Raw genomic sequence first — 12,378 nt, forward strand, 5'->3', positions numbered from 1 at the left:
CGATTCCTCGTCCGCCGCTTTTGGGGGGTGTCTGTTGAGTAGGAATTTGAAGGAAGACGCACAGATACCGAAGATTTATGGCCAAAGGGCAGAGAAGGGTATGGTAGCTCGAATAGAACGAAGCGTATCGAAAGAGAGGGAGAAAGGAACTAGTAGCTTTAGCACCCTTACTAGAGCGCGTGGAGTTCGAACCAAGGATGAAAGTGTAGAACTAGGGAAAAGGGGTTACGGCAATGGCTCCTGCTGGCATCGCCGCCGTAACCGAACGTTGAAGAAGCAGCTTCAGGGAAAATGTCTAAAAAAGCGCGAGGACTAAAGAAAGATTTAGTTGAAACTGGGGGTGGATTTCTTCCCCTCCTCCGTTTCGTCTTAGTCGGTCGAAGTATTATTCCTAGTATTACTTCATCTGATTCATCCGCTGTGGGACCTGCCGCTGATGGCGTGGCCAACGTCTTGTTTCGCCTGCGAGAGCGGCCGTTTTCTCAACGGCCCTTTTCCATTCGCTTAGCCTTCTCTCGATTTTGTGGGAATCAATATAGTTCCATTGTCGGTCGAATAAATGGTGGGAGGGTTCAAGCGCTATCAGGCTTGTGACGGCTCGTTACGGATAACGAACGCAGGGCCGGCTTTAACGACTCCTATCCCGATACAGCCTAGTTTGCAAATATCGTAACTGTTAGGGGTTGATATTTTTGTTTACCGTTTAATAGCGTCGCTTAGGACATGGGGAGGCGCAGATTTGAACAGAATTATCATTATTTGGTTTCTTTAACCCTGGTGAAAACAGGCCGCTTGCAGATTGATACAGCTTTCACAGATTACAATCCTAGAACGAAAAGTCTTGTAATTAAGTCTGCAAAACGTTGAAACATAATATTAAGTCACCGCATCACCTCAACTAATAGATAGCGGATTTTTAGCAGCCTATAGCTGGCAACTCTATGCATATACCGTGTTCGCTCGTTTTCTATTTGGTTCGTTTTGCAGCTATTAAAATCACCGCATGCAAAGACCGTTAACCATTTATACTGTTATAGAATTACTAAAATGATAAAAAATATTAAAATTGTAGAATTACATATGATAAAATTCAACGCTATACAGGAGTACTCAAAATTGCTATACATTACCGTTTTATAGCTTTGTATGTATGTTGACATCGATTGTCAGTTGCAAAAGAAGCGGCTTAACTTGCCTATATTGCTAAGCTGAAGATCATTCGCGAGCACGTTCTTTCTTTGTGCTCGTTATACCCTTCGTACTCATTGCCAAGTTGAGTCATTTGTTATGTCATTTTATTTTGGCCCTTCAATTCCTCGTGCTCTCCGTTGCCCCACCAACGACCCAGTGGTTTCTCCTTCATATGAAAACTTCCATTGCGCTCTGGGTATAGCTTACCTATTTCATCCCTTTAACTCATACTATGGTACTTTTCTGTCCCTTCATAATGTGTTCAGGCCATGGAAATGGTGTTGTTTAACAGTCGCGCATTGCTCTATAGTATATTGTACTTACGCTCCTTTCCGCTATTGGAAATTTGGAAGAAAACAGGGTACCTGTTGTCGACAAGAACTCGATATGTAAGATCTAGTTTATACTTTAATAGATTTAACTTTTTTTTTGGTTACAATAATCGTATCGTATCTCTACATCGTGGGCAGGACTAGAAGCCGTGGCCCTCGGTTTTTCAAAGCAGAAACTAGTCGTCACTCTCAGCCTACGTCAGGATTAGTATTAAATGTATAATTAAAGTGACGAATGCGTTGAATGCACAAACTCAGCGAAGATCACAGGAATAATATGGTATATGAATTATTTTTTTTTTTTTTATAGTAGCAGACCATTAAATGCTTTTCACTTTCAGACCATTAGCTTTCACCCCTTATTCAGTTAGTTCGACATTTCTTAAAAGTCTGTATATTTTTTGCGTTGAACCTAACTAAGACATTATATGAGACATTGTTAGTTAGAGTGTGCGCTCTTGAGGTATCTTATTAATACACAGCAGATCTGTTTCATACCATATATATACGTTTGACTTGATCATTTGTCGCCATTATGGCCGATCAAGGTTACAGTGATTATAGGACTGCCGTGAATTTCGTGCCGAAACATTTTTATTAAATCCAATCGAATATTATTTTATAAAAATTTGTGGAAGATATGTTTGCATTAAAGGGCGGCGAACTTCTACGGTTCTATAGCAGATTTCGTAGCAATAAGTTAGCGCGAACGTTCCCAAGTTTATTGGAATTCTTTTTTTTACTGACATAGGCTGTTCCAATTTATCTTAGATAATCGCTGAAGTAATTTTTAGTATTTAGTTAGGCTGTCTCTTTGCCATTGCTTAGCTTGTTCTACCGTCGCTGTCGGTGCCTGCGACGTGCCACGTGGAAAATCTGCTCAGTCCTCTCCGTTCTCCTCTGCTGACGACGACCGAAACGCATCGGGTTCTCAGTTGCAGCTACTGTTTACCAGGCCACCGTATCTCCGTGCGATTCTTTGTTTTCCCTTTGTCATTGGTCGGTTGCTCGTAGCTTAGTTGACTGGTTTTTGTTTTGCCTGCCGTATAAGTCGGCAAGGCTACTGTTCTCGACACCATTTGTCTCCCGGTCCATTCTCTTTGCTCCTGGGTAAAAAAGGGTTGTTCGCCCCCCGGTTTTGCTGTGCATCGTAGTCAGTTGCCGAACACTTAGCGTTTGCGACTACAAAACCCCCCGGGGGTGCCACGACGTAGATAAGGTTCCGTATCTGCTTCTCAGCAGACATACGCCATCATCTAGGGTTGAGGGGTGGTGACTCAGTTAGCGGCTATGTTAGTGTACAATGTCTGTGTGTATACGCGCTCAGTTTAAACTGCTCGATAATCGTGGTTGCTGAAAAGCGTTTCTGGATGGAGCAGCAATGAGAGCAGGTCGTCGACGAGAAGCTGCGCAATTACTGCTGAGCGATTGTCTATATTGTCTACCTGTGCAAATATATTTACGATGGAAAGCACTCACGGTAACAACACATCGCCGATTATAGCATGTGCATTGTAAAAACACGAAGTAGTTGGATATATTAGGACAACCTTATTTTTAGGCGGACGTGACTCAAGCAACACACGATGTTCCCCCGAACGACCCCATCGGATCGTTCTTTGAATGTAAACAGAATGTAAACGAATTTTGTGACGCACGCAAGATGAAATATTAAATTAGTGAAATTATACAGACAGAATATTGAATAAACTGGTTTTCTTCTGATACCAGTACCGGCAATAAAGAGCCCAGACACACACTCACACAAATTTATGTTTAGCAGTATATACATTATCCGATAATAACATTATTTTTCAGTTGTGTATTTTGCTTTGTAATGTATAAATGACACATTCAGATCGGTCTAAATCGTGATTTTACATGTGGGTTCGATGTCGTTACGTTGAATTGAACCCAGACTTGGAATGCCCACCCAGAACGGTTGTAAGTGCAGTTCAGTTGATCGGGTTGGTTGTCTCTGTCGTCCGACTTCTCTAGCCCTGCATATTCGACCTATGTGATGCAATAGTAGTCTGTCTATCAGTAGCTATCTGTTCTTTGTCGATTGAGACCCTGTATTCAACCCTGTATTGCGTCCCTATGGTCCTATACGATAGGAAAACGGCCGTTTAGTTCAAAGTTGGCTTAACAAAGATCGCCCACGACTTCTTAACATTTACATCATGATATATTATCACGCCTAGTTGTTGTTATAGATATAACTTCTACTTGTTTCCAGTATGTGTAAGACCATTTGCTATTGAAATTAGTTTTTCGTCACAAGAACTAAACGCTAACATGAGCGTTCCATATTCCACTTATACTTTTGTGCTTAGACCGGAAATAACCGTAAGGAAACCGTGCACATTTCTATTCGCTATGCGCCCTAGGGCCAAAGATAAACAGCTAAAGAAACGAATCGTGTTTGATTGCGGTTCGACCGTAGTCTGGTGTATCCTCTTTCGGCTAGACTTTCCTCAACGGCAAGTGAGTGATATTGCCATCATACTCCATAGACCACAGTGCTCCACTTAGGATCGAGCTGTTCTCGTTATTCCGTTGTGGTATTTATAAAAGAAGTGAAATTCAATATGCTCTACCATGTCTAGAAGCTACACTTTTCAATTCGATTTCAATAGGAAAAATTAGTATTTGCTCTGTCAGAATTCTACAATTATGTGTATAAATCCGTGTATGTAAACACACAGCGTCTAATAAACTAGACAATAATGTAGAAAATCGACAAGCCAAATATAGAAGGCTTACACAACGAATTCCGTTTTCAACTAGCTCCGATTTTACTGATACAGCTAATAATAGTTAATGGCTATTTCATAAACAGAAAACACGATTCGAACGTCATACGTGCGTTTTCCTTCCAGTGTTCCAATGAATTACAACAATCCTACTCCTGTTCCGGAGCGAAGGCCTTGTACCGTCATTTACATTAGCAGTATTACATATAATTGCCGCATAAGATAGGCTCGATAATTTCGAAGCTTATCTCAAAGGATTTGTAATCGATGTAACGATGATAAATTTATCGATGAATTTCCGATTCGGCTCCAAATACTCGACGTATACAACAACATATATTCCTACGACGCGTGCCGTTGGATTCATCCGCAAGGAATAAAGAGTTACCTGACGAGCGATTACGGAAGAGTGGGCAATGGGAAGAAGGAAGCGAAAATAAAATCTTGGACACTCGTCCCTTTTTCATTCTGCGCGTGAAACTTACCCATGTTGACAATTCTAGAACGCAGTTAGATGTATAGGGCCTAATTTGAAACATAGTGGTTGTCACGGATCGTTGAGACTTCTCCCTAATCCCGCCGCTGTTTAAATTGCAAAGGGCAAAACTACAAACGAATATTTCTTCCTTTTCAAAAGATTTCCCAAAAACAATTCTAGGGCAAAAACGAGTAATTAACAATTTTGAAATGCGTTCAATAGTAGGAAGGTGCCTGACACCGAAACTGAAGAATGAAGAAAAGGAAGCAAACGAATCGTACGGTGGAATATTCTGTACTTTACGCTCTTTTACTCTGTTAAATGAAAACAAAATGAAAAAAGTTAAGGAAACTGTACAAATGTGCAATAAAAAAATACGAGCTCGGTAGTCAACAGACGAAGCGCCACGTCCGATCTAGAACCACATAACCATTGAGAAATAGCTACATAGCCACATAAGCCTTGTAATATAAAGAGAAAATGTAGATTTGATAGTTCGGGTAGCGTCGGGTTAGAACACCTATACATCAAGCTGTCTACCGGTACAGACAATGTTGCTACCTACCGGAACACTTTACCAGACTTAGTACACAAGGACGCCGCACCGATTGTGCGGTAGAATTGCAGCCGATAGAACTTGTACTATGAAAATGCAGCACAAGTTACCTGGCTCAGCGAATACTCGGACGGCTTCTAGGCCATCAGAAAATCTAGGCCACGTCGCATTCCAGAAGTCAAGAAAAATACTGCAGATTTGAAAGTTTCATACCAGAAATGTCTGCCCAATTAATTAAGGCTCCGTTAATTTAAATGATGTGCCGTCGTAGAAAAGAACGCTTCTATGATGAACTGCTAGTTCAGCGGAATGTCTAATACTTACCCATACAGATTGCATTGTTAAAGTTCGGCTAGAGGGCCGCTTACTTTCTGGTTATATACTCTATCATATAAATAATAGTCCATTGTTAGTAATTATATTGCGTGAACCACGTATTTCAATTAGAGAACGATGGGACAGAGGAAGTCCAACTCCTCAATTTGTTAAATCACTAAACTGTGATATATGGTCCTGCAGTCTGGTTGGCCGGGCAGTCTTGAATTTTTCGAGCGTCTTCTGATACAAAGCAGATATGTTCTCCGGCATGAGATGGTACAAATATGCTGTACGCACTGAAGCGGTAGCGGTAAGGGTTGGCATGTATATCCATACATTTGTAGTGCACGCGCATACTGTATACTGCCTAATTTAATTGGCTGCATTACAAACGACAACGGCGTTTTAGTCCATTGCCTTGAGATTATTAGGAGAGCAGCACCTGTTACCGAAACAACTGGCGTTACCGACTGTCCCGTGTCGTTGTAGCATACGTGTGAGGGGAGGGCTACTTCTATTATATTACACATTATTGCTGCTCTTGGTACATGCAGAAGCTGCGCCGTTACTTCTGTGCCACTGGATCAGAAGGGAAGTTGATGTACGCACATTTTTTGTCAGGCTCTACTGCATTTAGCTGTCCCTTTTCATCTGCTTCCTACAACGCGTTGCGCTGGCGTGTAGTGATGCCCGGCCGGACAGGGTAGCACCGAAATTTTGCACAGTCGTATTATCTGCATCTTCAAGAAAATATGCTTTTTCAGTGAAACTTCGCAAAAGCTAGACGGAAATAAGCACCCAGATACGGCCGCGTGCTTGATAGGTGTTTTATAGATAGAAAATAGGTGCTTGATGCATGCAGTAGATTGGCAATCTTGAAAAATACGGCTAGTTCGCTAGTATAAGGATTCTAATGTGCAAATGTGTCTCTGCTTCCCAATAGACAATAGAACTGACGGCCTTACGGGGACGTAAGGCTTCATCAGTACAATAAAGTCACTGGACGCAACCGTGTTCTATTTAAACGTCCGCATATATTAGTCCAGGTAGACGCACATTTACATAGCAGGTCCCTGCAAATATTGTCTGAAGTGTCTCGTTTAACGCGCCATTTGCTGTTTTCTTCGAGAATTAGGAATTTGTCAAAATGTAAATGTCATGATTAAACAAAAGTTCACATTGCCCGGCCCGTGGAAAGAACGAGAGCTACCGGCTTCTAGCTTAAACTCGTAGAAGTCACATGTATTCTGTTTAGGCCACTTGTCAATCCACGACGATAGGCGTACGCACATATTCAAACATATAACGCGTTTATCGGTCTTAGTTGCCCCATTAAGAGATCTCAGGATTGCAAATCTAGCGCGTTGGCTAACATGCTCAAGTGATGACGTGGCTCCAAACAACAAATAGGCCGTTTGATCAATATTTTGCTGTAACACAGGCTGGCCGACAAGTGTTGAATAGTTGTTGTCGCCTCTAACACTGCAATTATACTTGACGAGTTACCATTAGTCTATTACTATGGGGAATAGATGCTATCGGTATTCTACGGAGCAGTTCTAGCATGACTGGCTCGCTAATCGCTTTGGCAAAACTCAATAGCATTTTGTTAAGATGCTTTATTTCAATGGTGATGATGAACGTAACGATAATGAAATTAAGTGCCGTATGTTACTCAGATGCCTACAAATAGATTTTCTAGGCAACGATTTGTCGGACTATTGTGTTACTATTAAGTTAAATATTACAGTTAGGATCGTTGAATAGTTGAAACTGTACATTACTTTGAACGAAGCCATATCCATTGCATGATCAGCCTCACTGCTATAACTAAACGCAAAGGGCAATATAACAGTAACCGGCTTAACTTTAGTTCCAGTTGAGGTTCTGGTGTTTTTAATAACTTAGTAGAGGGAAGGGACGGTACTGTCTTTAAACGAAACATAATTACAATATAGTTGAAGGCACAAGACTCTTTCGATCTTCCCTTAACATCACAGAATCGAATATCATATGTACACCTATACAAATGTGTATGCCGTGCGGACAATACGGCGCTGTGTATTATGTTCGAGTTCGGAATCTGCGTCACGTATGAAAATATACTGTCATCGCCACATGGCTTGTACACCCCATCATCACCCCATACCCAACGAGCGGCTTCAGACCCCACCACACGTTTTTGGCCAATCTAGAACGACTCCTAAACCGTCATTACCCAAGCCCAACTAAAGCCTAGTTCAGACTCCCTCATACAGCAAGAGGTGTATCGTGGCGAACTCCTACTAAAAGCACTTAACCATAGAAAATAGCTTGATTTCAGGCGTGTAAGGAAAGGTTCCGTTTTTCGGTGCAGCTCTCGCAGTCATCGAGGCCACACTTGCTATTCAGTATCCAGGCGCAGTTTTAAACTTTGCCATGATCGTATGGAGACATAGACTAGCCGTTAGCTCAGTCGTTTTGTCTTTCCACTAATGCCTCATGCCCCCTTAGTAATTGCAGCCATAGCCATTGGTTGCGGCAGCTAATTCTCCGCCGGCGGTACTGAAGACCATACGAGAACCGCACTGCTCTCAGCTGATGTGTCGATCTTTATCAGAATCAAGCTATGGTTAGGCTAGGTCGTTGCTCTGTCGGTATTTGGCAAACGGCCAAAGATCGAACGTTCTGCACGTGTGAACTCAACGTGCTCGCGGTGAAATACAGTTTTTACTTCGCCACGCGGGATAGCCCGCCTACCCAAAGCCGATTTAATGGAGGAAACAGATTCGGCCATATTAGCTTGACAACGGCTTGATCATCACTTCGGATTCTCGTCCAACCTGGCTGAATGTCTCTGATTTGCCAGCCGATGCTCAGGTCAGATCAGCATACAAAAAACCGTTGTTGTCATGGGCTTACGTTCATGCTACGAGATGAGCGGATGCACATAGTGAAACCTGCAAATTATGGATTTGTAGAGTGCAAATAGGAAAAACAACATTTGATGCAATGTACTTATTCAACAAATGCACTACGATAAGTCCTCCGATTAAAGTGGTCTGGATTTACTTACAGGAAGAAAAGGTAGGGCCATATGCGAGGAAAGTTAAATGTAAGTACAGTGAGATTATGAAAATAATGCGATGACAGGGTTCGAACGATTTTTAGAATACTTACTAAGCCAGCTGCGTTAGTTTTTGTTTGTCTCCAGACAGTACTTCAGGCTTGAAGCTTGAGTAATTTAACCGATGAAGCGTGTATAACAGAAACACGTCTGAGCTGAGTCACGTAATTTTCATAAGACAACATACCATCTATGGTGGTTATTAGAGTAACAACATTTGGTCTCGTTTTATAATACTATAAAATAGCCGCATCAGTCTAGTATAAACTAAGCTTCTATACACTGACTTCTATTCTAGTCTGCGACACATCACCGCGTGACCGGTTTATGTAAATTTGAAACATTTTTACCACACAGTATTGTGCAAAAGGCCTCTCATTTCGTTGCAATGAACAAGGCTACCAGACGTAGCATGATATGTATAGTCAATAGGTAAATCTACACAATGACGCTCCTCTCTGTTGTCCGCAACGAAAAATCTATCTAATATCGCGAGAGACAGCCGCCGAGAAAAACGAATCGTAACGTTTATCGTTAGCTCTCAAAAACATCCCAGGTTTAGAGGCATTCCCTCAATAATGCCGATCAGTTTTCTTTCACTCTTACGTGGCTAAAACAAAGCGGAAAACCCTACATAGATAAACGTTTGAAACGCCTTTCTACAATGCGTAAGTGTTAGATATTTAGCTTGCTTCAACTTTCTTACACCGGTAAGAGCTCATACATGTACTGTATATGGATTATAATCCCAACGATGAATCTTACCAGCAGGGAGGCGGCGGCAGCCGCTGAAGCTGTCATTGCCGCTTCTGGATTCGCCTGCATATGATAAACGGAGGGTATTTGCATGGAAACAACTAAACGCGGCGACAGACCCGACAGGGTCGACAGGCTCACTGTCACCCAAACTACAATTGGGGATGACCCAGGAGCGCGAAAGCGCTGTGACGAACAACCATATCTCACAACCGCGGCTCTTCTAACCCATGTGCAGCGACAGTACGACATTAAGCCCACTTTTAGTTCGGCCGCTGGCTGCTGTTCATGACGATGTCTGTGGTGACACCGATAGAATGCAGCGGCTTCAGCAGCAGCCGCCCGCGCCAAGGAAACAGAAAGGGATTGATACGGTGCGGCTATAGAGCCACGGTCTGCAGACGTAAGTTAAGCGAGAAAAAATTACTCGGGGTCACTTGTGTATGACAAGCGTGCCTTCACGACGATAGGGTGCAATATTATATCGCTTCGACAGTGGCCTTTAGCGTATGGGACGGGTACTGCGCGCCGTGTATATCTATGTATACTGTGATTGTCGTGTGGTAATAGACAGACAGTCCTCGAAGTGCTTTTGTCGTTGGATTCGACGAGTAAAGTGGCACGTGCTGGTTACCCCAATATAAAGCGGCCTAGGATCTTAGCATTGAAGGGGTGCGCTCAATAGGCATTTGTTCAACAGAACATAATGAATATTGCAGTTGGTGTTTTCATGCGTGTCTAAATCAATTATTTTTTAGCAGATTTCAAAAATAGCTTATTAAAGGATTTTAAACATTTTTTTCAATGCAATAAAACGATGCGAGCCAATAAGGAAATCCACTAAATATAGCTGTTTTTTTTTTTACTGATCAGCAGTAGCTATCAACGAGCCGCTATGTATGTCTGGCGTATTTCATTATTATGACAAGCATCATCAATGCCGCTTCGTTCACTTTCGGTAAACACACCACTAACTTCTTTGAGTGGTTGAAACTTAAGTAACTGCCAATGATATATACTAGTCGGTTGCGTATAACAGTACATCGTAGGAGTTTTGCTGGCATTTCATTGTCTACATAACGGCGAAATTAGAAAGCTTACGTCAACGAGATATGCACTTGTTTCGCTTTGAGTTCAACCTGGTAAAAAAAAACCTAATTCTTCTTCATCTGTCCTTCCACTCATCATATATTGATAAACATTAGTGTCATTTAGTAAAGGGTAACTCATCAATTTTCATTTTCGATGAGAAAGATGTGCAATACGTCACTCGAGTGGCCAAAAGCATCTTCCCGGCTTTGCAAAGAGTAGCCAGCGTCGTAATCGGCAGCGGAAGCTACAGCTGCCGTGTGATCCAACGTCTCCTAGCCACCAAAATCATTTTATAGTAGTAACTGCGTTTCTGTGCGACTCTGCCCGTGTATGTGAGGGGATCCGTCATAAGCGTTATTTATCCACGACAAGAAAAACGTAACGTTAATGAAATGATGATGGAACTGTCCGAAACGTTAAAAATATGGAAAACTGGAGCTGCTTTTCCCCTGAGAAAATAAGACTGATTAGGATTACGAAGAGAAGAGGAGCAGGAAAGTGTGCCAGCATTAAACACTTACACACATACACACACAAACCCATCAACGCAGGACACAATCGGATACACCCTGACACACGCGAGCACGGTCTAAAGGAGATGGTGACGACGAGAATTGTTCGAATAGCGAAGAATCACCGCGAAGGCGTTCGTTTTTTGTACTTTTTTTCCTTTCTTTTCCCCCCATGACACTTTTTCGTTGAATTGCGTTAGGCCTTTTCACGATATTTGTTTGGGTAGACTAATGCTTTCCTTGGCTCGATTTGGTTCGCTCACAACGATTTAAAATATACAAAAATTATATTAATCCAAGGGGTGAATCGCTCAGGTTGTAACGACTCGGAGTGATTTGTTTTGCAGAGTGCAGAACATACGACCGAAGTAGCGATGAAGACAGCCGAGAAAGTGTATGTTAGAGAAAACACTGCGCTACTGACCGTCTTCTAATAAAGGTAGCTTCACCAGTTATATCTAAATGTCAAAAAGAAATATCGATTGAACTTCTTTGCGTAGACCTATCCTTCTATTGAATCCTGTTACCTGCAAGGGTCAGCTTTGATACCCAAAAAAAAAAACTACATAAGGTAATATCTCCAGTAGTACGTCTGCGATACGTCGTTATTAGTTCATACGTAGCGGACGGTAAAAAGATGCGATAACTTGATATACTTCGCAGAGTGTCTCGATTCGATCGATTTATAAAAGGGGTAAATTGCTAGGAGGCCATTTATTCTCTATATGGTAATGTCTGCCATGTCCTTATCTCGGCATTATATAGATACACATGCTTAATCAATTTAAATTCGTACTTTTGCTTTCCAGGTTTAACTTGTGCCACTCCGTCCTCTTTGCTTTATAATAAAAATAATCGGGCTTGCTATTGATACGACGGTGGAATACACAGAAAATATCTGTTATTATTTTTCGCTCAAAATAGACGCTGTTTGATGATGCGAAATGCTCGATCTGTCGTGAAACCGAATTGCTGTTATTCTGGTCAACAGGGAACGTTGACAGAGTTCAACGCTATTGGTATTTTTGCTTCGAAATTATTGCTGGAGCACTGGCCTTTTTGCCTTATCAAAAGGTTTTAAAAAATCTTACATAATAGCGTATGTATCGGGAAATAGTCGAGCTCTATGCCACGATTCATGTCAAGTGTGTTTACTCGTAATTTTTAAGCTAAGATTACTGATTTCAGCGTTTCCCCTATTCATTCATGGAAATGTATATCTATTTTTTGAATGGTTGAAAACTGTTTGTCGTTAAAGTGGCCAAAATATTTAATACCTCA

The 12,378-nt window shown here is 41.8% G+C and overlaps 1 protein-coding gene and 1 long non-coding RNA gene across 2 annotated transcripts in view; one reads left to right on the plus strand and one right to left on the minus strand.

Moving 5' to 3' along the window:
• The window catches only part of LOC111261312 (uncharacterized), a 330,101-nt gene that overhangs the window by 205,340 nt on the left and 112,383 nt on the right, over positions 1-12,378 (minus strand). The gene's annotated exons all lie outside the window — the stretch shown is intronic.
• Positions 8,390-11,980, plus strand: LOC147753352 (uncharacterized). The gene is made up of 3 exons (XR_015311447.1): positions 8,390-8,697; positions 11,445-11,536; positions 11,907-11,980. It is a non-coding gene; the product is annotated as an uncharacterized LOC147753352 (long non-coding RNA).

The sequence above is a fragment of the Varroa jacobsoni genome, unplaced genomic scaffold (assembly GCF_002532875.2).
Source record: "Varroa jacobsoni isolate VJ856 unplaced genomic scaffold, vjacob_1.0 scaffold_545, whole genome shotgun sequence".
In the NCBI taxonomy this organism is placed as follows: domain Eukaryota; kingdom Metazoa; phylum Arthropoda; class Arachnida; order Mesostigmata; family Varroidae; genus Varroa; species Varroa jacobsoni.